Genomic DNA, 24,455 nt, shown 5'->3' with positions numbered 1-24,455 from the left:
CTCTGTACTATGACATTGGGCATCGGCCTTGGCAGACGACGTTGATGGCATTTCATCGTCTCGGCCATGACTAGTGGCAGCAGCTTCAGCATGAGGTGGAAGTGGATCTTGATCTTTCCCTATTTTTTTAACCTCCACATTTTTGTTCTCCATATTTTGCGCACAACTAAAAACCACCACAGGTATACAATGTAGATGGATGGATAGTATAGTATTATATTACTTATGGACGACGAGTGACGACACAGAGGTAGGTACAGCCGTGGCCTACCGTACTGCTGCTTATATATATAATATACTGTATAACGGACCTGGTGGACACTGTCAGCAGACTGCTAAATTAGTATGAAGAAAAAAAAACCAACACAGGTATACAATGTAGATGGATGGATAGTATAGTATTATATTACTTATGGACGACGAGTGCACTGATGACACAGAGGTAGGTACAGCCGTGGCCTACCGTACTGCTGCTTATATATATAATATACTGTATAACGGACCTGGTGGACACTGTCAGCAGACTGCTAAACTAGGATGAAGAAAAAAACAACAACACAGGTATACAATGTAGATGGATGGATAGTATAGTATTATATTACTTATGGACGATGAGTGCACTGACGACACAGAGGTAGGTACAGCCGTGGCCTACCGTACTGCTGCTTATATATATAATATACTGTATAACGGACCTGGTGGACACTGTCAGCAGACTGCTAAACTAGTATGAAGAAAAAAAAAACACCACAGGTATACAATGTAGATGGATGGATAGTATAGTATTATATTACTTATGGACGACGAGTGCACTGACGACACAGAGGTAGGTACAGCCGTGGCCTACCGTACTGCTGCTTATATATATAATATACTGTATAACGGACCTGGTGGACACTGTCAGCAGACTGCTAAACTAGGATGAAGAAAAAAACAACAACACAGGTATACAATGTAGATGGATGGATAGTATAGTATTATATTACTTATGGACGATGAGTGCACTGACGACACAGAGGTAGGTACAGCCGTGGCCTACCGTACTGCTGCTTATATATATAATATACTGTATAACGGACCTGGTGGACACTGTCAGCAGACTGCTAAACTAGTATGAAGAAAAAAAAAACACCACAGGTATACAATGTAGATGGATGGATAGTATAGTATTATATTACTTATGGACGACGAGTGCACTGACGACACAGAGGTAGGTACAGCCGTGGCCTACCGTACTGCTGCTTATATATATAATATACTGTATAACGGACCTGGTGGACACTGTCAGCAGACTGCTAAACTAGTATGAAGAAAAACAAAACAAAACACAGGAGTGTTTTTCAGGCAGACAAACGTATACTGGACTGGTGGTCACTGTCAGCAAAACTGTGCACTGTACTCCTGCTATAACTGCTCCCCAGTCCCCACAATTAGGCAGTGTGAGCAGAGCAGTGCACTCAGCACAGATATATCATGCAGCAGTGCAGCACACTGAGTGAGCACAGATATGGTGGTCGGAGCGTTTTTTTCAGGCAGAGAAACAAAGGATTAAACTCACTGGTGGTATAATCAAAACCCTGCACTGTACTCCCTAACAGCTGCTCCCCGTCCCCAATCCTCCCCACAATTATAACTAACTAAGTCACTCTGTGTTCTACTATAACGGAGAGGACGCCAGCCACGTCCTCTCCCTATCAATCTCAATGCACGTGTGAAAATGGCGGCGACGCGCGGCTCCTTATATAGAATCCGAGTCTCGCGAGAATCCGACAGCGGGATGATGACGTTCGGGCGCGCTCGGGTTAACTGAGCAAGGCAGGAGGATCCGAGTCACTCGGACCCGTGTAAAAAAAAGGTGAAGTTCGGGCGGGTCGGATTCCGAGGATCCGAACCTGCTCATCACTAAATTAGTTAGTAGTTACCAGTTTATCACACGGGCGGAGACTCTCAGTCCTCATGCAGTCAGTCTCAGTGCCCATATAGTGGCAATTATTTGTTGGTTTGTGTTTTTAATTGATATTCCTGAATCGTAAATAATATAAGCGTCCCAAAATGAGGAGGATAATATAGAAAATAGGAGATGCAGGTGGACGTGTCTGTAGTGCAAATGTATTGATGTAAGTGTAATACCCTGCATCAGTACAGTAGTACCATATGTAGTCACCTATATATATATATATATATATATATATTTGCTAAATAGCTATGGTAGCAATGATGTAAAGTTTATGGGGTTGCCTTTATTAAAAATGCCACTTAGTGGTAAATGTTGTTAAAAAAATCCATAATACCCTCATAGAGGGCAAAGACTTATATAAAATGTACATCACCCTCACGGAGGGCAAATGGTCTGGGCAAACAGTTAATGGCCCAGGAAGTTTATGGGCTCATGGCCCCCGGACTTGTTGACTGGCAGCATTGTGGGGGTGCTCTGAGCGCCACTAAAAGGATAGGGGCCGGCACGTGGGGAGAGCGGGACTGATCCGGGAACCAAGGCAGAGGTTTGAAAAGGAGGAGCGCAATGGACGGTTGGGAGTCTCTGAGGAGAGCAGAGGGGATGGCAGAGCTGCGCTGTCGGAGTAGCGGGATCCGCCGAGAGCACAGATAGCGGCAGCGGGTGAAGAAGAGAAGGAGAACTGAACTAATTACCTCAACCTCTCTCCGGTGTCACTTGGTGGTGCGAGGAGGCGGAGGTCCAGCGTTTGCAGTGCGGTGGTGGAAGGCAGCACGGAAAAGGACGGCGGGGATGGAAGAGTGCAGCCGAGGGGTGAGATTTCCCTAGCGACGCCCTGCGGGAGGTGACAACACCCCAGTGAACCAATCCATCGGAAGCATCTCGGTAACTGTGAGTGACCAGACTTGTGAGAAGCTCCATACACCCCGTATAAGGTCAGGGGTGGGCCCCTGATAAGCAGTGACAGAGAAAAGGGCCTTTAACCGAGGGGAATTTATTACTGCCATACACTAAGAGCTAAGCAGACAGGAAAAGGGTGTCACGGCGCCGCGGCCTCCATACTTACCTCTCCGGGCGCGCTGGGTCTCCGTGCGGCCGTCCTCACTGGCGGGTCCTGGCGTCCGGCGCTCCGTCCAGCCGGCGTGTGCGTCCGACGTCCTCGGGAGGTGCGGGTGACGTCATCGGCCCGTCCTCCAATCAGGTCCTGGCGGGAAGTTCAAATTCAGACGCCGGGCAGTGCTCCGGCGCCTGAGTATCATCGTTGCTACTGTACCTGTGATCTCCAGTGCTCCGTGCCTCCAGCATTCCCGTGCCTCCAAGCACCTCTGTGCCTCCAGCATCTCCGTGCCTCCAAGCACCTCCGTGCCTCCAAGCACCTCCGTGCCTCCAGCACCTCCGTGCCTCCAAGCACCTTCGTGCCTCCAAGCACCTCCATGCCTCCAGCACCTCCGTGCCTCCAAGCACCTTCGTGCCTCCAGCACCTCCGTGCCTCCAGCACCTCCGTGCCTCCAAACACCTTGGTGCCTCCAGCACATTCGTGCCTCCAACACCTCCGTGCCTCCAAGCACCTCCGTGCCTCCAGCACCTCCGTGCCTCCAAGCACCTCCGTGCCTCCAGCACCTCCGTGCCTCCAAGCACCTTCGTGCCTCCAAGCACCTCCGTGCCTCCAGCACCTCCATGCCTCCAAGCACCTCCGTGCCTCCAGCACCTTCGTGCCTCCAAGCACCTTCGTGCCTCCAAGCACCTCCGTGCCTCCAGCACCTCCATGCCTCCAAGCACCTCCGTGCCTCCAGCACCTCCGTGCCTCCAGGCACCTCAATGTCTCCACACGCTTCAGCGCCTACAAACACTTCTGTGTCTCCAAGTCCTGTGCACGTTAGTGCAGTTGTGTCTCCAGCACCCAGTATTTATTCTGTGATTCACCAGCACCTTTCAAGTTCTCTCTTTCAGGAGACCTTCAGCGTCCACACGTGCCTCCTGTCCGCCGACCTGATCCTGCATGAGGAAAACTTACATCCGGCCATCTCTGCTGCGGTCCAGTTGCGGTTCCACTTCCCGGTCACCGGAAGAAACCCCGAGTCCACAACCCTCCCAAACCAGGTCAGTGATAGTATACTCAGGCCTCATGGACCCGGGGAATCGGAACACGGACTCAAGTGCCATCCAGAACCTGGCTTCCCGAGTACAAAGTCAGGAAGCGGCACAAGGTCAGGTGATGCAGTACCTCCAGGAGTTGTCCGGGCGTCTGGATCAGATTCAGGCGTCTCTAGCCTCAGTAATTCCAGCACCAGTTCCAGTAGCTGCACCAGTTGCCACCTCCAGCAATGTCCAACCATCGGCCGGTGCCACTCCGCGCCTTCAGTTGCCTACGCCGTCCCGTTATAATGGGAATCCTAAAAATTGTCGTGGTTTCTTAAACCAATGCGAGGTACATTTCGAGCTACTAGCACACAACTTTCCTACAGACCGGTCCAAGGTAGCATATATTATTTCTCTGCTGGAAGGATCTGCCTTGGATTGGGTGTCTCCTTTATGGTAACGTTCTGATTCGCTGGTTTCCAATTACTCCGAATTCATCACGTCTTTTCGACTAATTTTTGACGAGCCCGGCAGGATGACCTCGGCCTCTTCTGACTTACTCCGCATCCGTCAAGGCTCCCGATCCGTGGGTCAGTATGTGGTTCATTTCCAAACCATTGCTTCTGAACTTCATTGGAATAATGAGGCTCTGAGAGCTGCTTTCTGGAACGGTCTTTCTGATCGCCTGAAGGATGAGTTGGTCACTCGAGAGCTTCCGGATTCTTTAGAGGAATTGATCTCTCTCTGTGTCAAGGTAGATCTCCGGATGCAGGAACGTGGAGGTGAACGTAGTCGATCGGATCGTTCCAGGTTCCGGCTTCCTCCTGCAAGGCAAGCGGTGGTCCCAAGTCCGGACGAACCCATGCAGATTAACCGATCTCGGTTGTTCCCGGAGGAGCGGCAGCGTCGTCATGAGAGTAAGCTCTGCCTGTACTGCGGAGCTGCGGGTCACTTCATCAAGTCCTGCAAATCCCGTCCGGGAAACGACAAGGCCTAGCTTGTTCCGGAGGAGTCAAGTTGGGGGTTACGACCAAATCTTCTCCCACTTCGGACTGTTTGCTTCCTGTAACGTTAATCACCAAGGCTACTTCCAAGTCTTTTGAAGCCCTGTTGGACTCCGGAGCTGCGGGGAATTTCGTTTCTTCTTTCTGTGTCCAAAGCCTGAATTTGGAAGTACGGTCCATCGAACGGCCTATAACCTTATACGTATCAGAGAGGGAGATGAATGGAAGACCGCCTTCAATACCCGGGATGGGCATTATGAGTATCTGGTGATGCCGTTTGGTCTTAGCAATGCTCCTGCTGTCTTCCAGGGATTCGTCAACGAAATCTTCCGAGACATGTTATACCTAAGTGTCGTGGTGTATTTGGATGACATCCTGATTTTTTCAAAAGACCTTGCTGAACACAGGATACAAGTCAAAGAGGTACTCCGTCGTCTACGTGAGAATCACCTCTATGCCAAGATGTCCAAGTGTACCTTCGAAGTAACATCAATACCGTTCCTCGGTTATATCATCTCGGGGATGGAGCTTCGCATGGATCCGGAGAAACTCTCTGCCATTCGGGACTGGGCACAGCCACTCTCCTTGAAAGCAGTACAAAGATTCCTGGGTTTTGCGAACTACTAAAGTTCATTAGAGGTTTCTCCACCATTGTTGCACCCATTACCGCCCTAATGAGAAAGGGTTCCAACCCGGGGTTGTGGCCTCCCGAAGCCATAGAGGCCTTTTCCCATTTGAAATCAGCTTTTATGTCCGCCCCAGTACTCCAACAACCAAATTTCGAGGAACCTTTCTTCCTAGAAGTCGACGCATCCTCGGTCGGAGTTGGGGCCGCTCTCTCTCAGTACGCCTCAGATAAGAAATTACATCCGTGCGACTTTCACTCTCGTAAATTCTCTCCGGCTAAACGGAATTACACTATTGGAGACCAGGAACTCTTGGCGATTAAATCTGCCTTGGAAGAGTGGAGATATCTCTTAGAAGGGGCCAAACATGTGACTACCATTTACACTGATCACAAACATTTGTTGTATATCAAAACCGCACAGTGCTTGAATCCTCGCCAAGCTAGATGGGCACTCTTCTTCACTCGATTTTCTTTTGTTATCAAATACCGAGCCGGGACTTTCAATACCAAAGCGGATGCACTGTCCCGTTCACAAACTCCCACAGATGATGAGGATTCCTTTGAACGGAGTTTAATTCTGAATCCAATTTCTGTCTCTGCTGCCTCGACTACTCCAGGTCCTCTTCCTGGAAGAATGTCCGTACCAGTTAAATTCCGGTCGAGGATACTACAGTGGGCCCATATCTCCAAATTCTCCGGTCATCCCGGCGCCCAGAAGATGTACAAGTTTCTGCAAAGATCTTACTGGTGGGACTCCATGAGGAAGGATGTACAGGATTACGTTAGTTCCTGTCCCCAGTGTACACAGCATAAATCTCCCCGTTTACCTCCTGCTGGGTTACTTCGTCCTCTGTCCATTCCTATGAAACCCTGGACTCATATTTCCATGGACTTCATCACTGACTTGCCCCGTTCCAAGGGTTGCAACACCGTTTGGGTAACCGTCGACCGTTTTTTAAAGATGGCACACTTCGTTCCTTTGACTGGTCTTCCGACAGCTCCGAAACTAGCTCTACTGTTTATCCAAGAACATTTTCGGTTGCATGGGTTGCCACAGGAAATAGTCTCTGATCGTGGGGTACAGTTCACCGCAAGGTTTTGGAAAGCCCTCTGTTCGACTCTGCAGATTAAACTTAAGTTTTCATCCGTTTATCATCCCCAAACGAATGGACAAACAGAACGAGTCAATCAAGATCTAGAGACTTTCCTCCGTCTTTATCTCTCCCCTTCACAGGACAACTGGGTGGAGTTGTTACCGTGGGCGGAGTTTGCCCATAATCATTCATTTCATTCTTCCACTGGTGAATCTCCATTTTTCATCAACTATGGGTTCCATCCACGTGTTCCAGAATTACCAAGCCTTCCGATAGAAGAGGTTCCATCTGTAATGTCCACTCTACAACACTTCGGACAAATTTGGAGTAAGATTCATGCTAATCTTAAGAAGGTTTCAGTCCGGTACAAGTTCTTTGCAGATAAGAAATGGCGAGCCGCTCCACAATACAAGGTTGGTGACAGGGTGTGGCTGTCCACACGTAATCTCCGGTTGAAGGTGCCCACCATGAAGTTTGCTCCAAGATTCATCGGTCCTTACCCTGTGCTACAAGTCCTGAATCCTGTGGTCTGCAAGCTGGGTTTACCTTCGCACCTACGTATCCCCAATGCCTTCCATGTTTCTCTTCTTCGTCCTCTCGTCCTTAATCGTTTTCATTCAAAGACCTCTAGCCCCACCTCAGTGGAGACTGAAACAGGGACAGACTTCGAGATCAAAAATATTCTAGACTCTCGTTATCTTCACAAGAATCTGCAATATCTGGTGGAATGGAAAGGATATGGTCCTGAGGAGAGAAGTTGGATAAAGGCTTCTGAGGTCTCGGCTCCTCGACTAGTCCGGATTTTCCATGCTAGACATCCTACGAAGCCGGGAAAGTGTCCAGGGGCCACTCCTAGAGGAGGGGGTACTGTCACGGCGCCGCGGTCTCCATACTTACCTCTCCGGGCGCGCTGGGTCTCCGTGCGGCCGTCCTCGCTGGCGGGTCCCGGCGTCCGGCGCTCCGTCCAGCCGGCGTGTGCGTCCGACGTCCTCGGGAGGTGCGGGTGACGTCATCGGCCCGTCCTCCAATCAGATCCTGGCGGGAAGTTCAAATTCAGACGCCGGGCAGTGCTCCGGCACCTGAGTATCATCGTTGCTACTGTACCTGTGATCTCCAGTGCTCCGTGCCTCCAGCATTCCCGTGCCTCCAAGCACCTCCGTGCCTCCAGCATCTCCGTGCCTCCAAGCACCTCCATGCCTCCAGCACCTCCGTGCCTCCAAGCACCTCCGTGCCTCCAGCACCTCCATGCCTCCAAGCACCTCCGTGCCTCCATCACCTCCGTGCCTCCAAGCACCTCCGTGCCTCCAGCACCTCCGTGCCTCCAAGCACCTCCGTGCCTCCAGGCACCTCAGTGTCTCCACGCGCTTCAGCGCCTACAAACACTTCTGTGTCTCCAAGTCCTGTGCATGTTAGTGCAGTTGTGTCTCCAGCACCTAGTATTCTTCTGTGATTCACCAGCACCTTTCAAGTTCTCTCTTTCAGGAGACCTTCAGCGTCCACACGTGCCTCCTGTCCGCCGACCTGATCCTACATGAGGAAAACTTACATCCGGCCATATCTGCTGCGGTTCAGTTGCGGTTCCACTTCCCGGTCACCGGAAGAAACCCCGAGTCCACAACCCTCCCAAACCAGGTCAGTGATAAAGGGCCTTCCACAGAAGGGAATCTAGGGCAATACCATACTGCAAGAGATTATTGACACCCAGCATAAGAGGACACTTAAAGGAGTACTTGCAATTGAATATTTGTCAGACCTGACTAAATTATACTGTATTTAAACTAAAAGATCAATCAGCAGGGTACAGTTACTCAATTCTACACAGAGATATACTTACCGCAGTCACAGTGCAGCTACAGAGAGTGAGGAACAGTGACGTCATTCGTCCTGTCAGTGTGTCAGCTGAAGATAGTGTCAGAAAGCTCCTCTCCCAGTAGACAGCTAAAGCCAATAAGAATACCAATATCAGTTTTTTTCTGACACAAATAACGAATATTACTACAGTACTCTCTGGTGTAACTGACTACAGTCAACTCCAAAACAGCCACAGATGTATTAACTCTTTTTATATTCTGGCTCCCAGAGACGTGTAATCATACTTTGAGCTACAGCCAGTTCCCTTAGCCTTAGAAGATACAAGACTTAACTACACAGTGTCTACCAAGGATTATAAAAAGATTTATTTCCCATCAGCTCTGCAAGAGATAACGATATTATTCCCATATATCTCGTCTGGAGGATATTGATCCTTATAGACTTCATGTGCACCAACTGAATGGCCATAGTTCACTGCGCAGCATAGTTGTTATAAGAAAAATACAGTATATGAGATAGTAGTTATTAAGGGATTAAGCTAAATATAATAGCTTTATAAGCATTGTATAGAAGAATATGATTGATAACATTGTTGCATATATCTTAACCCTTTCTTTTCCCTGAAGAAAGAGAGAATCTACTGAGATCGTCGATTGCAGTGCAATAAAACCTTGTATTTATTTGTCTCAGTGTACTGGTAAATACTGTCGTGATCTAGCTCTATCTGTACTATCATTAAGGGTGACGTTACTATTAGTAAACGTTTATTGAAAGTACAGTATCTATGAGCTTTAATATTGTAAAAATAAAGCAAATCATTTCAGTTATAACTACAAGTTGCAATACATACTCCTCTCTCGGTAAAAGAAATTCAAGAGGATCATACGAAAGGTATTATTACCATAGAGTACTATTGTGTCGATAATACAAACAAGTAGCCGAGGCGTACAAACTTTGGCGTCCAACGAACAGGATACGAGTACCGATAGAACATGTCGACGGAAGAACAAGCAACAAGTTCACAGAGTTCTCAAACAACTACAGATGGAGTGAATCCACAACCAGCCATGGCTAGTGTAAATCCGATCACTATGCCATATTATTTTGGGGCGCCGTAGCTGCCCACATATTCGGGAGAGACAAGGCAGAATGATGCTAATACATTTATTCAATTTAAAACTAAGATGCAATCAATGTTTAGACTGTATCCCTTAGGCAATCAACAACAAGTGGAAATCTTAATTGGGCAGCTGAAAGAGTCAGCGTTGAGAGAGGTGTTATCTTGGCCCTTGGAAGTGCGGCAGATGGTAGAACAGGTGTTCCAGAGACTAGCAACCACTTTTGACACTAGTACATTGTCGGAACTCAAGTCACGATTTTATTCTTGGAAGCAACGGCCAGGAGAGTCGTTAAGAAACTTTGCATTAAGTCTACAGGAAGCATTGAGAGATGTTAAAGAGATAGATGAGGCAGAAGCGAGAGAGGTGGATGAGGTCCTGGTAAATCAATTCATAGATGGAACCAACTGCGAGAACAGTAAATCTCAACTGAAACTCTTGAGGCTACAAAAAGGGGGTGCCTCCTTTTTAGATTTTGAGGAGGCAGCAATTAAAGTGGTTGGTTCAAGTCAGCCAAAAGAGGTTTCCTTTCCTGAGATGCCAGGATACCAAGAATTGTTGGAAAATAGGATTGAGTCGAAAAAAACTGCTCATCAGAGTGTACAAGCTCCTACTTCTGATCCTGTACGATTATTAAAGGGACAAATGGAAGAACTTGCGGTAGGAATGGCAGCCATGAATAGAGAATTACAAAAGCTCAGTAAGCGCGCCCCACCTGAAAGAACAGAAACAAATTGGCGCACAGATCGAAGGAGAACCAGGAATGAGTGGTGGGAGTCGCCATCAGGAAGAGGTCGTAGGCCCACGGACCGGTTTGATTCGCAGGGACGCCCTATCTCTAGGAGCTGTAATATCAGTGGACATGTCGAACGAGTTTGCCGTCAAGAGGAGCCTTTAAACGCCAGTACCCCGAGGCAGGAGACCAACCCTCGGGGGGGAACAACACAGTAGGTCCTACACCAGAAGAATGGTGCCCGCAATATGTCGGACAATGTCCTATAGTTAACATCCAAATCAGATGAGAGTCTTCTAGCAACATTGGGGATGGACGGGAATCCTGCCACCCCCACCAACTTGGCTCAGGCTTCTGGCCAGTAATGGATTAAATATATCCTGTCAGGGATATTGTGAATTCGACTTTAAGATAGGACACGCCATTCTTCCAAGACAAGGTTGTCTTATCACCAATGTGCAGGACTTAACGGTTCCCTCTATTATTGTAGGGATGAATGTGTTACAGAATTGCCCGGAAGAACTGATTGCCGCCTTAAGGAAGGAATTGTCCAATACACCGCCGATTTTTCAACAAGCTTTACAGAGAACGATTCGGACTCTTCAAGGACAGCAAAGATTCGTTAATGCTTCAGGTGAAGTCGGGAAAGTGAAGATAGCTGATCGGCGACCCGTAATCCTATAACCCAACACCGAAACGGTTGTGTGGGGAAAAGCTTGATGTGTACCCCAAGGAAGGAATTATGACGCTATCATAGAACCTTGTAATACAGCCCAGCGTGGTGATATTGCAGTAGCACGAGTTCTGGTTACCGTAAAAGGGGGACGAGTACCTTTACGAATTCTCAATCCCCATGACTACCCTGTGAAGTTATGTCGAAATCAGACCATGGCTAAGTTGGTATGGGCAGATTTCCAGGACATTATTGATGTAATTTCTACCCCTATTCAGATTAATGTTAATTCCGAAGAAGGTGGCAAGGATGAAAACGTGTCGTCATGGTGGGAAGAGATACAAATAGGGGAGGAAGTTACTGCAGAAGAGCTCAAATAAGGAGTACTAAAAGTGGTAAAAGAAAATTCCGGCACTTTTAGTAAACATTCAGCAGATTTTGGATTAGTTGCCCAGGGTCATCATTATATTCCGACAAGGGATGTACCGCCTATCAAAGAACGATATCGACCTCTGGCTCCGGCTTTATATCAACCAGTTAAACAAATGTTAGAAGAAATGAAAACCTCAGGGGTAATAAGAGAAAGCCACAGCCCATGGGCGGCACCAATAGTATTGGTCAGAAAGAAGGACGGAAATTTACGCTTTTGCGTTGATTACAGAAAGCTTAATCAGGTGACACACAAAGATGCGTATCCCTTACCAAGGATTGAAGAATCTTTAACAGCTCTAAAATCAGCCACCTACTTTTCTACGCTTGATTTAACTAGTGGTTACTGGCAAATCCGAATAGCGCCTGCTGATCAAGAGAAGACAGCCTTTACCACTCCCATGGGGCTGTATGAGTTTGAAAGAATGCCGTTCGGACTTTGTAATGCTCCGGGGACTTTCCAACGAGTTATGGAGCATTGTCTAGGGGCTAAAAATTTTGACATGGTATTGCTGTATCTAGACGACATAATAGTCTTCTCCCGGGATTACCAAGAATCAGAATCAGAATCAGCTTTATTGGCCAGGTGTACTCGCATACACTAGGAATTGTTTGTGGTACAATGCATCGCCAAGCAGCAACATGAAAGGGGAATACATGGCATAAGAACGGGGAAAAACATAGCATACATTACAAACATTACACATATAAGTTCATACTGCACATTGCAACTGTACAATAGACTCGACATATTATACATGTAAGACTAAAAATTAAGGCTGCTTGGCAGAGCAGCACCGAGGCAGCCATCCGCGGTGCCAACTAGAACTCAAACAATGCACATAATACAGAAGATTTAAGTATTACACATCAAAAGATAAACCACACAGACAAAAAAAAAAGATACAGAAAGAATAATGCATGATTGGTGTAGGCATTTTGGGTAATAACTTCCATGGGCTGTGCATTCCACCCTCATAGGGTACCAGGTGTGGCAGCCATCTTCGGCGCACTGCGCAGAATTACCCTTGGTGGAGTAGTCCATCCTTGAGGGGTAGGCCTGTAAGGTACTACTGATGTTCTCTGCCAGAGGGTTAGTGGGCATAGTCCTGGTGATTTCATTTCAGAGGTTTGATGAGTCCACATAATGTTCTGGATTTCTTTCTTGATGTTGTTCAATGTTTGTTCAACTGTTTTTTTAACTGTTACTTTTGAAAACGCTTAGCGATAGGAACGCTTTGAGTATTGGAACGCACAGCTGACACGCACAGCTGTGCATGGCTGAAGCTACAGATATACTATGGTAAATTGACACAACTACAGCTGAGACAAATGTCTCACTAATCAAAGGAGCTAAATTACCCAGTGTTTGACTAAGCAGACACCAGCCCAGTCTGCCTTGATTAAATATGCGGCACTGACCAAACTTTGAAACTCAGGTATTTTAAATTACTAACAAAACCAGAAATCACAAAACTATCTAACATGAGATTTGAACATACTTTAGAATAGATGTTTTGCTGAAGTTTAGATTGCAATAGCAGATAACAGGGTGAGATTTGAACATACTTTAGAATAGATGTTTTGCTGAGGTTTAGATTGCAATAGCAGATAACAGGGTGAGATTTGAACATACTTTAGAATAGATGTTTTGCTGAGGTTTAGATTGCAATAGCAGATAACAGGGTGAGATTTGAACATACTTTAGAATAGATGTTTTGCTGAGGTTTAGATTGCAATAGCAGATAACAGGGTGAGATTTGAACATACCTGAGGATGAGAAGAAAAGGAAGATGGTTAAGTCCAGGCCAATGCAGGAACTGTTTTTTTAACTATTACTTTTCAAAACGCTTAGCGATAGAAACGCTTTGAGTATTGGAACGCACAGCTGACACGCACAGCTGTGCATGGCTGAAGCTACAGATATACTATGGTAAATTGACACAACATCAAATATCTCCATGAGGTCTTCCAACGGTTAGCAGAGTATGGTCTCAAAGTAAAACCCTCTAAATGTCATCTTCTGAAGACCCGTGTACAATACCTGGGGCACGATGTAAGTGCAGAAGGAGTAACTCCTGATCCAGAAAAAATTGCCGCCTTGCTAGATTGGCCTACGCCAACCACAGTGAAAGAAGTGAGAAAATGTTTAGGCTTTGTCGGATATTATCGCCGGTTTGTGAAGAACTTTGCTCACATTGCAGCCCCGTTGCATGAATTACTCCGTGGGACTCCCAGGATTCAGCAACATCAGAATATGCAGATAGAATGGACAACCGCTCAACAAGATGCTTTTGACAAGCTGAAGTCATTACTCACCAAAACGCCTATACTAGCATACCCCGATTACAGCCAACCCTTTCAACTCTATACTGACGCCAGTTACCACGGGTTAGGAGCTGTCCTGTCGCAAAACCAACAAGGAAAAGAACGAGTGATCGCCTATGCAAGTCGAAGCTTGAGAAAAACTGAAAGAAACGATGCAAATTATAGCGCCTTCAAATTGGAATTGTTGGCATTAGTGTGGGCTGTTACGGAGAAATTTAAGAACTATCTAGCCGCCACTCCGTTCATAGCTTTTACCGACAACAATCCCCTCTCTCATTTGGCAACAGCTCATTTGGGGGCCATGGAACAGCGATGGTGCTCCCGGCTAGCTAATTACCAGTTCACTGTCAAGTATAGGAGCGGAAAGAGTAACGTTAATGCTGACGCCTTATCATGACTATCCGGTCCAATTGGAAGTATTGATGAGGAGGATGAGTGGGAAGATGTTGAAATGCCAAAATTCCATGATCTACTTGTTCAGCAACGGTTTGTGACCTCCAGTGCACAGTCGATGCAAATACAAGACACCTCAAGTGTAACAGAAAGAGAACCTGAAGAGAAATGGCATCAAATAAAGCAAGAAAACTCAATATTAACCAAGTTGAAAACTCTGTTGCTTTCAGGAAAAATGTTAAATAACTAGAGCGACAATTGATTGAACCGGAATTGCTAAAACTTTGGTGTCAACGAGATCATTTAAGGATACAAAAAGGACTTCTTGTTCGTGGCGGGATTAATCCGAGAACACATCGCCCCGTCATGCAGATTGTATTACCTCATCAGGATAAAGACTTTTACTCCAAGCATACCATGATCACTCGGGACATTTCGGAGCCCAAAAATTGGAGGCTCAACTACGGAAAAGATTCTTCTGGATCGGGATGCGAGAGGATATAGCAGACTGGTGCGCCAATTGTTCGAATTGTGTCCTTCGCAAGCCAGCTCCCGCTAATCAGAAAGCCCCCCTTCATCCTATAACGACTACCTATCCACTAGAACTGGTGTCCCTGGATCATATCAAATTAGAGCCTAGCCGAACTGGATACCAGTATGCTCTTACCATGATAGATCATTATTCAAAATTTTCTGTAGCTCTTCCAGTGCGTGATCTATCCACAAAAACCACTGCAGAACTACTCTGGAGAGCCTTTGTTCGTCCTTACGGGTATCCGGAGAACATACTAACTGATCAGGGGCCCGCTTTTGAATCACGCTTGTTTCAAGAATTATGTACGTTATACGGATGCAAGAAGCTAAGAACTACGGCATATCACCCCCAGTGTAATGGGCTATGTGAAAGTATGAATCAATCGTTGATCAGTATGTTAAGGGCGATTCCCGCACCGGAGCGTCAAGAATGGCCAACGTTGCTACTAGAAATTACCTTCCTATACAATAATACAGAGCACAGCTCCACTGGATACACTCCATTTTACCTGCTATTCGGTTGGGAGGGCAAATTACCTGCAGATGTGAGACTAGATGTGCCTCAGGAAATTGCACAAGAAATAATTCCCCATACGGATTGGGTAAGAGAACATCAGAGATGTTGTAAAAAACCGCACAAACTATCGTCAATCAAAGAATGGATCAGGTGCGGAAGCAACAGGCCGAACACTACAATGAGACTGCTTTGGCTGAGTCTCTGAATATAGGTGATTGGGTTTTGAAGAAGAACAACCACCGACATAGCAAGCTGGACAGCTATTGGGAAACGATACCTTACCGAATAACAAAGATTCCACGGCCTGAGGTAGCTGTCTATCGGATAACCAAAGAGGATGGACGTTACTCCTTAGTAGTACATCGCAATCAGTTAAAAAAAATACCAAACTCCAAATGTTCAAAAAGAAAGTGCTGGAAGTGGAGAGGCAGAGAGGGTGAGCCCATTTAGTGAATCCTTGCTCAACGACTCTTTAACGGATGTGATGGGGCTGTTCTGTCCAGTATTAGTCCCTATTCCTCCAGGATCAACCCTGGTGACTGAAGAAATCTTATCCCGTGATATTGAGAAGGAAAGTTGTAACGTACATGATTCTAGGTTGATATTGCCTCATGAAACGGCATGTAATGAACTTGATACAGAATTCACTCCTTTACTGAGAAGGTCAGAGAGAAGTACCCAGGGCATACTCCCGTCTAGGTACAGATGTTAAATGTTATCCTATATATATCCCTGCTAGTGTGTGATCTTCTAGCCGACTCGTTACATTTTGTTAGAACTACTTAGATAAGTAGGTTATTAATCATTTGAGGTTATGCGTGAGGACACGCATAGTTAAAGCCGGGATGTATGTAATACCCTGCATCAGTACAGTAGTACCATATGTAGTCACCTATATATATATATATATATATTTGTTAAATAGCTATGGTAGCAATGATGTAAAGTTTATGGGGTTGCCTTTATTAAAAATGCCACTTAGTGGTAAATGTTGTTAAAAAAATGCATAATACCCTCATAGTGGGCAAAGACTTATATAAAGTGTATATCACCCTCACGGAGGGCAAATGGTCTGGGCAGAACAGTTAATGGCCCAGGAAGTTTATGGGCTCGTGGCCCCCGGACTTGTTGACTGGCAGGATTGTGGGGGTGCTCTGAGCGCCACTAAAAGGATAGGGGCCAGCACGTGGGGAGAGCGGGACTGATCCGGGAACCAAGGCAGAGGTTTGAAAAGGAGGAGAGCAGTGGACGGTTGGGAGTCTCTGAGGAGAGCAGAGGGGACGGCAGAGCTGCGCTGTCGGAGTAGCGGGATCCGCCGAGAGCACAGATAGCGGCAGCGGGTGGAGAAGAGAAGGAGAACTGAACTAATTACCTCAACCTCTCTCCAGTGTCACTTGGTGGTGCGAGGAGGCGGAGGTCCAGCGTTTGCGGTGCGGTTGTGGAAGGCAGCACGGAAAAGGACGGCGGGGACGGAAGAGTGCAGCCGAGGGGTAAGATTTCCCTATCGACGCCCTGCGGGAGGTGACAACACCCCAGTGAACCAATCCATCGGAAGCATCTCGGTAACTGTGAGTGACCAGACTTGTGGGAAACTCCATACACCCCATATAAGGTCAGGGGTGGGCCCCTGATAAGCAGTGACAGAGAAAAGGGCCTTTAACCGAGGGGAATTTATTACTGCCATACACTAAGAGCTAAGCAGACAGGAAAAGGGCCTTCCACAGAAGGGAATCTAGGGCAATACCGTACTGCAAGAGATTATTGACACCCAGCATAAGAGGACACTTAAAGGAGTACTTGCAATTGAATTTTTGTCAGACCTGACTAAATTATACTGTATTTAAACTAAAAGATCAATCAGCAGGGTACTGTTTCTCAATTCTTCACAGAGATATACTTACCGCAGTCACAGTGCAGCTACAGAGAGTGAGGAACAGTGACGTCATTCGTCCTGTCAGTGTGTCAGCTGAAGATAGTGTCAGAAAGCTCCTCTCCCAGTACACAGCTAAAGCCAATAAGAATACCAGTATCAGTTTTTTTCTGACACAAATAACGAATATTACTATAGTACTCTCTGGTGTAACTGACTACAGTCAACTCCAAAACAGCCACAGATGTATTAACTCTATTTATATTCCGGCTCCCAGAGACGTGTAATCATACTTTGAGCTACAGCCAGTTCCCTTAGCCTTAGAAGATACAAGACTTTACTACACAGTGTCTACCAAGGATTATAAAAAGATTTATTTCCCATCAGCTCTGCAAGAGATAACGATATTATTCCCATATATCACGTCTGGAGGATATTGATCCTTATAGACTTCATGTTCACCAACTGAATGGCCATAGTTCACTGCGCAGCATAGTTGTTATAAGAAAAATACAGTATATGAGATAGTAGTTATTAAGGGATTAAGCTAAATATAATAGCTTTATAAGCATATTATTGAAGAATAACATTGATAATATTGTTGCATATATCTTAACCCTTTCTTTTCCCTGAAGAAAGAGAGAATCTACTGAGATCGTCGATTGCAGTACAATAAAACCTTGTATTTATTTGTCTCAGTGTACCGGTAAATACTGTCGTGATCTAGCTCTATCTGTACTATCATTAAAGGTGACGTTACTATTGGTAAACGTTTATTGAAAGTATCTATGAGCTTTAATATTGTAAAAATAAAGCAAATCATTTCAGTTATAACTACAAGTTGCAATACATACTCCTCTCTCGGTAAAATAAATTCAAGAGGATCATACGAAAGGTATCATTACCATAGAGTACTATTGTGTCGATAATACAAACAAGTAGCCGAGGCGTACAAACTTTGGCGTCCAACGAACAGGATACGAGTACCGATAGAACATGTCGACGGAAGAACAAGCAACAAGTTAACAGAGTTCTCAAACAACTACAGATGGCGTGAATCCACAACCAGCCATGGCTAGTGTAAATCCGATCACTATGCCATATTATTTTGGGGCGCCGTAGCTGCCCACATATTCGGGAGAGACAAGGCAGAATAATGCTAATACATTTATTCAATTTAAAACTAAGATGCAATCAATGTTTAGACTGTATCCCTTAGGCAATCAACAACAAGTGGAAATCTTAATTGGGCAGCTGAAAGAGTCAGCGTTGAGAGAGGTGTTATCTTGGCCCTTGGAAGAGCGGCAGATGGTAGAACAGGTGTTCCAGAGACTAGCAACCACTTTTGACACTAGTACATTGTCGGAACTCAAGTCACGATTTTATTCTTGGAAGCAACGGCCAGGAGAGTCGTTAAGAGACTTTGCATTAAGTCTACAGGAAGCATTGAGAGATGCTAAAGAGATAGATGAGGCAGAAGTGAGAGAGGTGGATGAGGTCCTGGTAAATCAATTCATAGATGGAACCAACTGCGAGAACAGTAAATCTCAACTGAAACTCTTGAGGCTACAAAAAGGGGGTGCCTCCTTTTTAGATTTTAAGGAGGCAGCAATTAAAGTGGTTGGTTCAAGTCAGCCAAAAGAGGTTTCCTTTCCTGAGATGCCAGGATACCAAGAATTGTTGGAAAATAGGATTGAGTCGAAAAAAACTGCTCATCAGAGTGTACAAGCTCCTACTTCTGATCCTGTACGATTATTAAAGGGACAAATGGAAGAACTTGCGGTAGGAATGGCAGCCATGAATAGAGAATTACAAAAGCTCAGTAAGCGCGCCCCACCTGAAAGAACAGAAACAAATTGGCGCACAGATCGAAGGAGACCCAGGAATGAGTGGTGGGAGTCGCCATCAGGAAGAGGTCGTAGGCCCACGGACCGGTTTGATTCGCAGGGACGCCCTATCTCTAGGAGATGTAATATCAGTGGACATGTCGAACGAGTTTGCCATCAAGAGGAGCCTTTAAACGCCAGTACCCCGAGGCCGGAGACCAACCCTCGGGGGAAACAACACAGTAGGTCCTACACCAGAAGAATGGTGCCCGCAATATGTCGGACAATGTCCTATAGTTGTACCCCATCTGTGTCATCCCTGTCTGTCTACCCCTCCCCTTAGAATGTAAGCTCTCACGAGTAGGGCCCTCTTCCCTCATGTGCTTATACTTTTCTTACTTTAATAATCCTCAACTGCCCAGATCCCACAGTTTTTTGACCACCTGGAACTTATCTCTATGTTTACTGGTGTAGTTATGCTTAGCTGCCCTGTACTTGTCCTATATTGTATTCAACTGTAAGTCACTGTTTTCCTATTTTTTATGTGCATTTGTACTCTGTAATCGGGCGCTGCGGAACCCTTGTGGCGCCATATAAATAAAGGATAATAATAATAATAATAATAGTTAACATCTAAATCAATGGAGTACCAGTACCAACTATACTAGATACCGGTTCTCAAGTAACCACTAAACAGATGAGGGTCTTCTAGCAACATTGGGATGGACGGGAATCCTGCCACCCCCACCAACTTGGCTCAGGCTTCTGGCCAGTAATGGATTAAATATATCCTGTGAGGGATATTGTGAATTTGACTTTAAGATAGGACACGCCATTCTTCCAAGACAAGGTTGTCTTATCACCAATGTGCAGGACTTAACGGTTCCCTCTATTATTGTAGGGATGAATGTGTTACAGAATTGCCCGGAAGAATTGATTGCCGCCTTAAGGAAGGAATTGTCCAATACACCGCCGATTTTTCAACAAGCTTTACAGAGAACGATTCGGACTCTTCAAGGACAGCAAAGATTCGTTAATGCTTCAGGTGAAGTCGGGAAAGTGAAGATAGCTGATCGGCGACCCAACACCGAAATGGTTGTGTGGGGAAAAGCTTGATGTGTACCCCAAGGAAGGTATTATGACGCTATCATAGAACCTTGTAATACAGCCCAGCGTGGTTGTCAGGAATCCGCATTCTCCATTGCATCACTTCCAGTGAACAGGCGTCTCCTGGCTTCAGTCCTCTGTTTTCAGAGTATTCCCTGTGAATTGGACCTGTGGAACTACAGGTCCCAGCAGTTCCAGTCTTCAGTCTCCTGCAGCCCACAGCTCACTGTGCTCCACCTAACCAGTTCTATATTTTGGTAACCACTGGTTACAGCCAGCAGCCTGGAGTACACAGTGCTTCTAGTTAAACAGTATTAACTCCCGGTGCACTACTGATCCCAGCCAGCAACCAGCAGTGCATTGCATTAACTGTCTACAGAATTATTCTCCCGGTTAATCACCAGCTCCAGTTAACTCTCAGCTGATCTGGGCACCCAATCCTGGAGGGTGTGTTCTCACAGAGATTCATCCAATCATCACAGAGCAAGGGGTATAAACTCCAGTTCCTGGCTCATTCTCCTCGCCTTGGACAACGAGTCACATTTGGTGTGTCAAGTCTCCAGCGGTTCCCCGCGTTCCAGTCTCCAGTGGTTCCCTGTGTTCCAGTCTCCAGTGGTTTCCCGTGTTCCAGTCTCCAGTGGTTTCTCTCATCATTTCATTCTACTCATTCTGCATTTCTCCTGCTTGTTCCAGACTCAAGCCACAGTCTGCCACAGTTCATCAGCAGTAAGAGACTCTCCTCAGGTGTTATTCATTGCCTAACTTGTGCACCTTATTACCAGCATTCCATTCTGTGCATTGCATCCAGCACTCAACAAGCATGCTGAGTTAGGACTGTCTCCTGCCTGGGCCTTGCTTGGCTAAAGAACTTTTATGTTACAGAGACTGTGTGCTTTTGCAAGTATTACCGGAGTTCTGTTTTCTAAACCATTTACATTTATTTACCAAGTCATTCCACGTTTAGTTATCAGAGACTGTGTGCTTTGCAAGTATTACCGGAGTTCTGTTTTCCAAACCATTTGCATTTATCAAGTTATTCCACGTTACCGGAGTTTTGCTTTGTTTCAATTATTATTTACAAATCCGTTTACATCCAGCTACCAAGTTATTTCACATTGTGTTACCAGTGACTTTATTTTGCTTAAAACCATTTGCATCCAGTTATCAAGTTATTTTCACGTTTTGTTGTCAGAGACTTTATTTGCTTTAAACCTTCTGCATTCAGCCATCAACTTATCACCAAGCTATATCTGTGTTGCCAAAGACTTTTTATAACTACCTTGGATTCAGTTACCGTTTATCATTTCATTTCTGCTACTACCAATGCTACGTACCATCTTTTATTATATTATTGATCTTTGACTTTTGTGTTTATTAAACATTAGCGCATATGCGCAGGACTTTATTCAGTCTCCACGTTTCATACGTCATTCCAACACTGACCCACTAGTGCCCCCACCGGGAGCAGACTAAATCAGAATCCTGACAACCTGACAGTGGTGATATTGCAGTAGCACGAGTTCTGGTTACCGTAAAAGGGGGACGAGTACCTTTACGAATTCTCAATCCCCATGACTACCCTGTGAAGTTATGTCGAAATCAGACCATGGCTAAGTTGGTATGGGCAGATTTCCAGGACATTATTGATGTAATTTCTACCCCTATTCAGATTAATGTTAATTCCGAAGAAGGTGGCAAGGATGAAAATGTGTCGTCATGGTGGGAAGAGATACAAATAGGGGAGGAAGATACTGCAGAAGAGCTCAAATAAGGAGTACTAAAAGTGGTAAAAGAAAATTCCGGCACTTTTAGTAAACATTCAGCAGATTTTGGATTAGTTGCCCAGGTTCATCATTATATTCCGACATGGGATGTACCGCCTATCAAAGAACGATATCGACCTCTGGCTCCGGCTTTATATCAACCAGTTAAACAAATGTTAGAAGAAATGAAAACCTCAGGGGTAATAAGAGAAAGCCACAGCCCATGGGCGGCACCAATAGTATTGGTCAGAAAGAAGGACGGAAATTTACGCTTTTGCGTTGATTACAGAAAGCTTAATCAGGTGACACACAAAGATGCGTATCCCTTACCAAGGATTGAAGAATCTTTAACAGCTCTAAAATCAGCCACCTACTTTTCTACGCTTGATTTAACTAGTGGTTACTGGCAAATCCGAATAGCGCCTGCTGATCAAGAGAAGACAGCCTTTACCACTCCCATGGGGCTGTATGAGTTTGAAAGAATGCCGTTCGGACTTTGTAATGCTCCGGGGACTTTCCAACGAGTTATGGAGCATTATATAGGGGCTAAAAATTTTGACATGGTATTGCTGTATCTAGACGACATAATAGTCTTCTCCCGGGATTACCAAGAACACCTCAAACATCTCAATGAGGTCTTCCAACGGTTAGCAGAGTATGGTCTCAAAGTAAAACCCTCTAAATGTCATCTTCTGGGGCACGTCCAGAAAAAATTGCCGCCATGCTAGATTGGCCTACGCCAACCACAGTGAAAGAAGTAAGAAAATTTTTAGGCTTTGTCGGATATTATCGCCGGTTTGTGAAGAACTTTGCTCACATTGCAGCCCCGTTGCATGAATTACGCCATGGGACTCCCAGGATTCAGCAACATCGGAATATGCAGATAGTATGGACAACCGCTCAACAAGATGCTTTTGACAAGCTGAAGTCATTACTCACCAAAACGCCTATACTAGCATACCCCGATTACAGCCAACCCTTTCAACTCAATAATGACGCCAGTTACCACGGGTTAGGAGCTGTCCTGTCGCAAAACCAACAAGGAAAAGAACGAGTGATCGCCTATGCAAGTCGAAGCTTGAGAAAAACTGAAAGAAACGATGCAAATTATAGCGCCTTCAAATTGGAATTTTTGGAATTAGTGTGGGCTGTTACGGAGAAATTTAAGAACTATCTAGCCGCCACTCCGTTCATAGCTTTTACCGACAACAATCCCCTCTCTCATTTGGCAACAGCTCATTTGGGGGCCATGGAACAGCGATGGTGCTCCCAGCTAGCTAATTACCAGTCCACTGTCAAGTATAGGAGCGGAAAGAGTAACGTTAATGCTGACGCCTTATCACGACTATCCGGTCCAATTGAAAGTATTGATGAGGAGGATGAGTGGGAAGATGTTAAAATGCCAAAATTCCATGATCTACTTGTTCAGCAACGGTTTGTGACCTCCAGTGCACAGTCGATGCAAATACAAGACACCTCAAGTGTAACAGAAAGAGAACCTGAAGAGAAATGGCATCAAATACAGCAAGAAAACTCAATATTAACCAAGTTGAAAACTCTGTTGCTTTCAGGAAAAATGTTAAATAAACTAGAGCGACAATTGATCGAACCGGAATTGCTAAAACTTTGGTGTCAACGAGATCATTTAAGGATACAAAAAGGACTTCTTGTTCGTGGCGGGATTAATCCGAGAACACATCGCCCCGTCATGCAGATTGTATTACCTCATCAGGATAAAGACTTTTACTCCAAGCATACCATGATCACTCGGGACATTTCGGAGCCCAAAAATTGGAGGCTCAACTACGGAAAAGATTCTTCTGGATCGGGATGCGAGAGGATATAGCAGACTGGTGCGCCAATTGTTCGAATTGTGTCCTTCGCAAGCCAGCTCCCGCTAATCAGAAAGCCCCTCTTCATCCTATAGCAACTACCCATCCACTGGAACTGGTGTCCCTGGATCATATCAAATTAGAGCCTAGCCGAACTGGATACCAGTATGCTCTTACCATGATAGATCACTATTCGAAATTTGCTGTAGCTCTTCCAGTGCGTGATCTATCCACAAAAACCACTGCAGAACTACTCTGGAGAGTCTTTGTTCATCCTTACGGGTATCCGGAGAACATACTAACTGATCAGGGGCCCGCTTTTGAATCACGCTTGTTTCAAGAATTATGTACGTTATATGGATGCAAGAAGCTAAGAACTACGGCATATCACCCCCAGTGTAATGGGCTATGTGAAAGGATGAATCAATCGTTGATCAGTATGTTAAGGGCGATTCCCGCACCGGAGCGTCAAGAATGGCCAACGTTGCTACCAGAAATTACCTTCCTATACAATAATACAGAGCACAGCTCCACTGGATACACTCCATTTTACCTGCTATTCGGTTGGGAGGGCAAATTACCTGCAGATGTGAGACTAGATGTGCCTCAGGAAATTGCACAAGAAATAATTCCCCATACGGATTGGGTAAGAGAACATCAGTGACGTTTAAAAAACCGCACAAACTATCGTCAATCAAAGAATGGATCAGGTGCGGAAGCAACAGGCCGAACACTACAATGAGAATGCTTTGGCTTAGTCT

At 45.6% G+C, this 24,455-nt stretch overlaps 1 long non-coding RNA gene across 7 annotated transcripts in view; it reads right to left on the bottom strand.

The window, feature by feature from the left end:
* Positions 1-24,455, bottom strand: part of LOC134910709 (uncharacterized) — a 323,989-nt gene that overhangs the window by 220,613 nt on the left and 78,921 nt on the right. For all 7 annotated transcript variants that reach the window (XR_010176274.1, XR_010176276.1, XR_010176266.1 and 4 more), the window contains 2 exons: positions 17,198-17,301; positions 8,594-8,697 (listed from right to left, as the gene is read on the bottom strand). This is a non-coding gene — a long non-coding RNA (uncharacterized LOC134910709). The remainder of the gene's footprint in view (positions 1-8,593; positions 8,698-17,197; positions 17,302-24,455) is intronic.

The sequence above is a fragment of the Pseudophryne corroboree genome, chromosome 1 (assembly GCF_028390025.1).
Source record: "Pseudophryne corroboree isolate aPseCor3 chromosome 1, aPseCor3.hap2, whole genome shotgun sequence".
NCBI lineage: Eukaryota > Metazoa > Chordata > Amphibia > Anura > Myobatrachidae > Pseudophryne > Pseudophryne corroboree.
The sequence above is the reverse complement of the archived record's forward strand: the minus strand, read 5'-3'. Positions and strand labels throughout refer to the sequence as shown.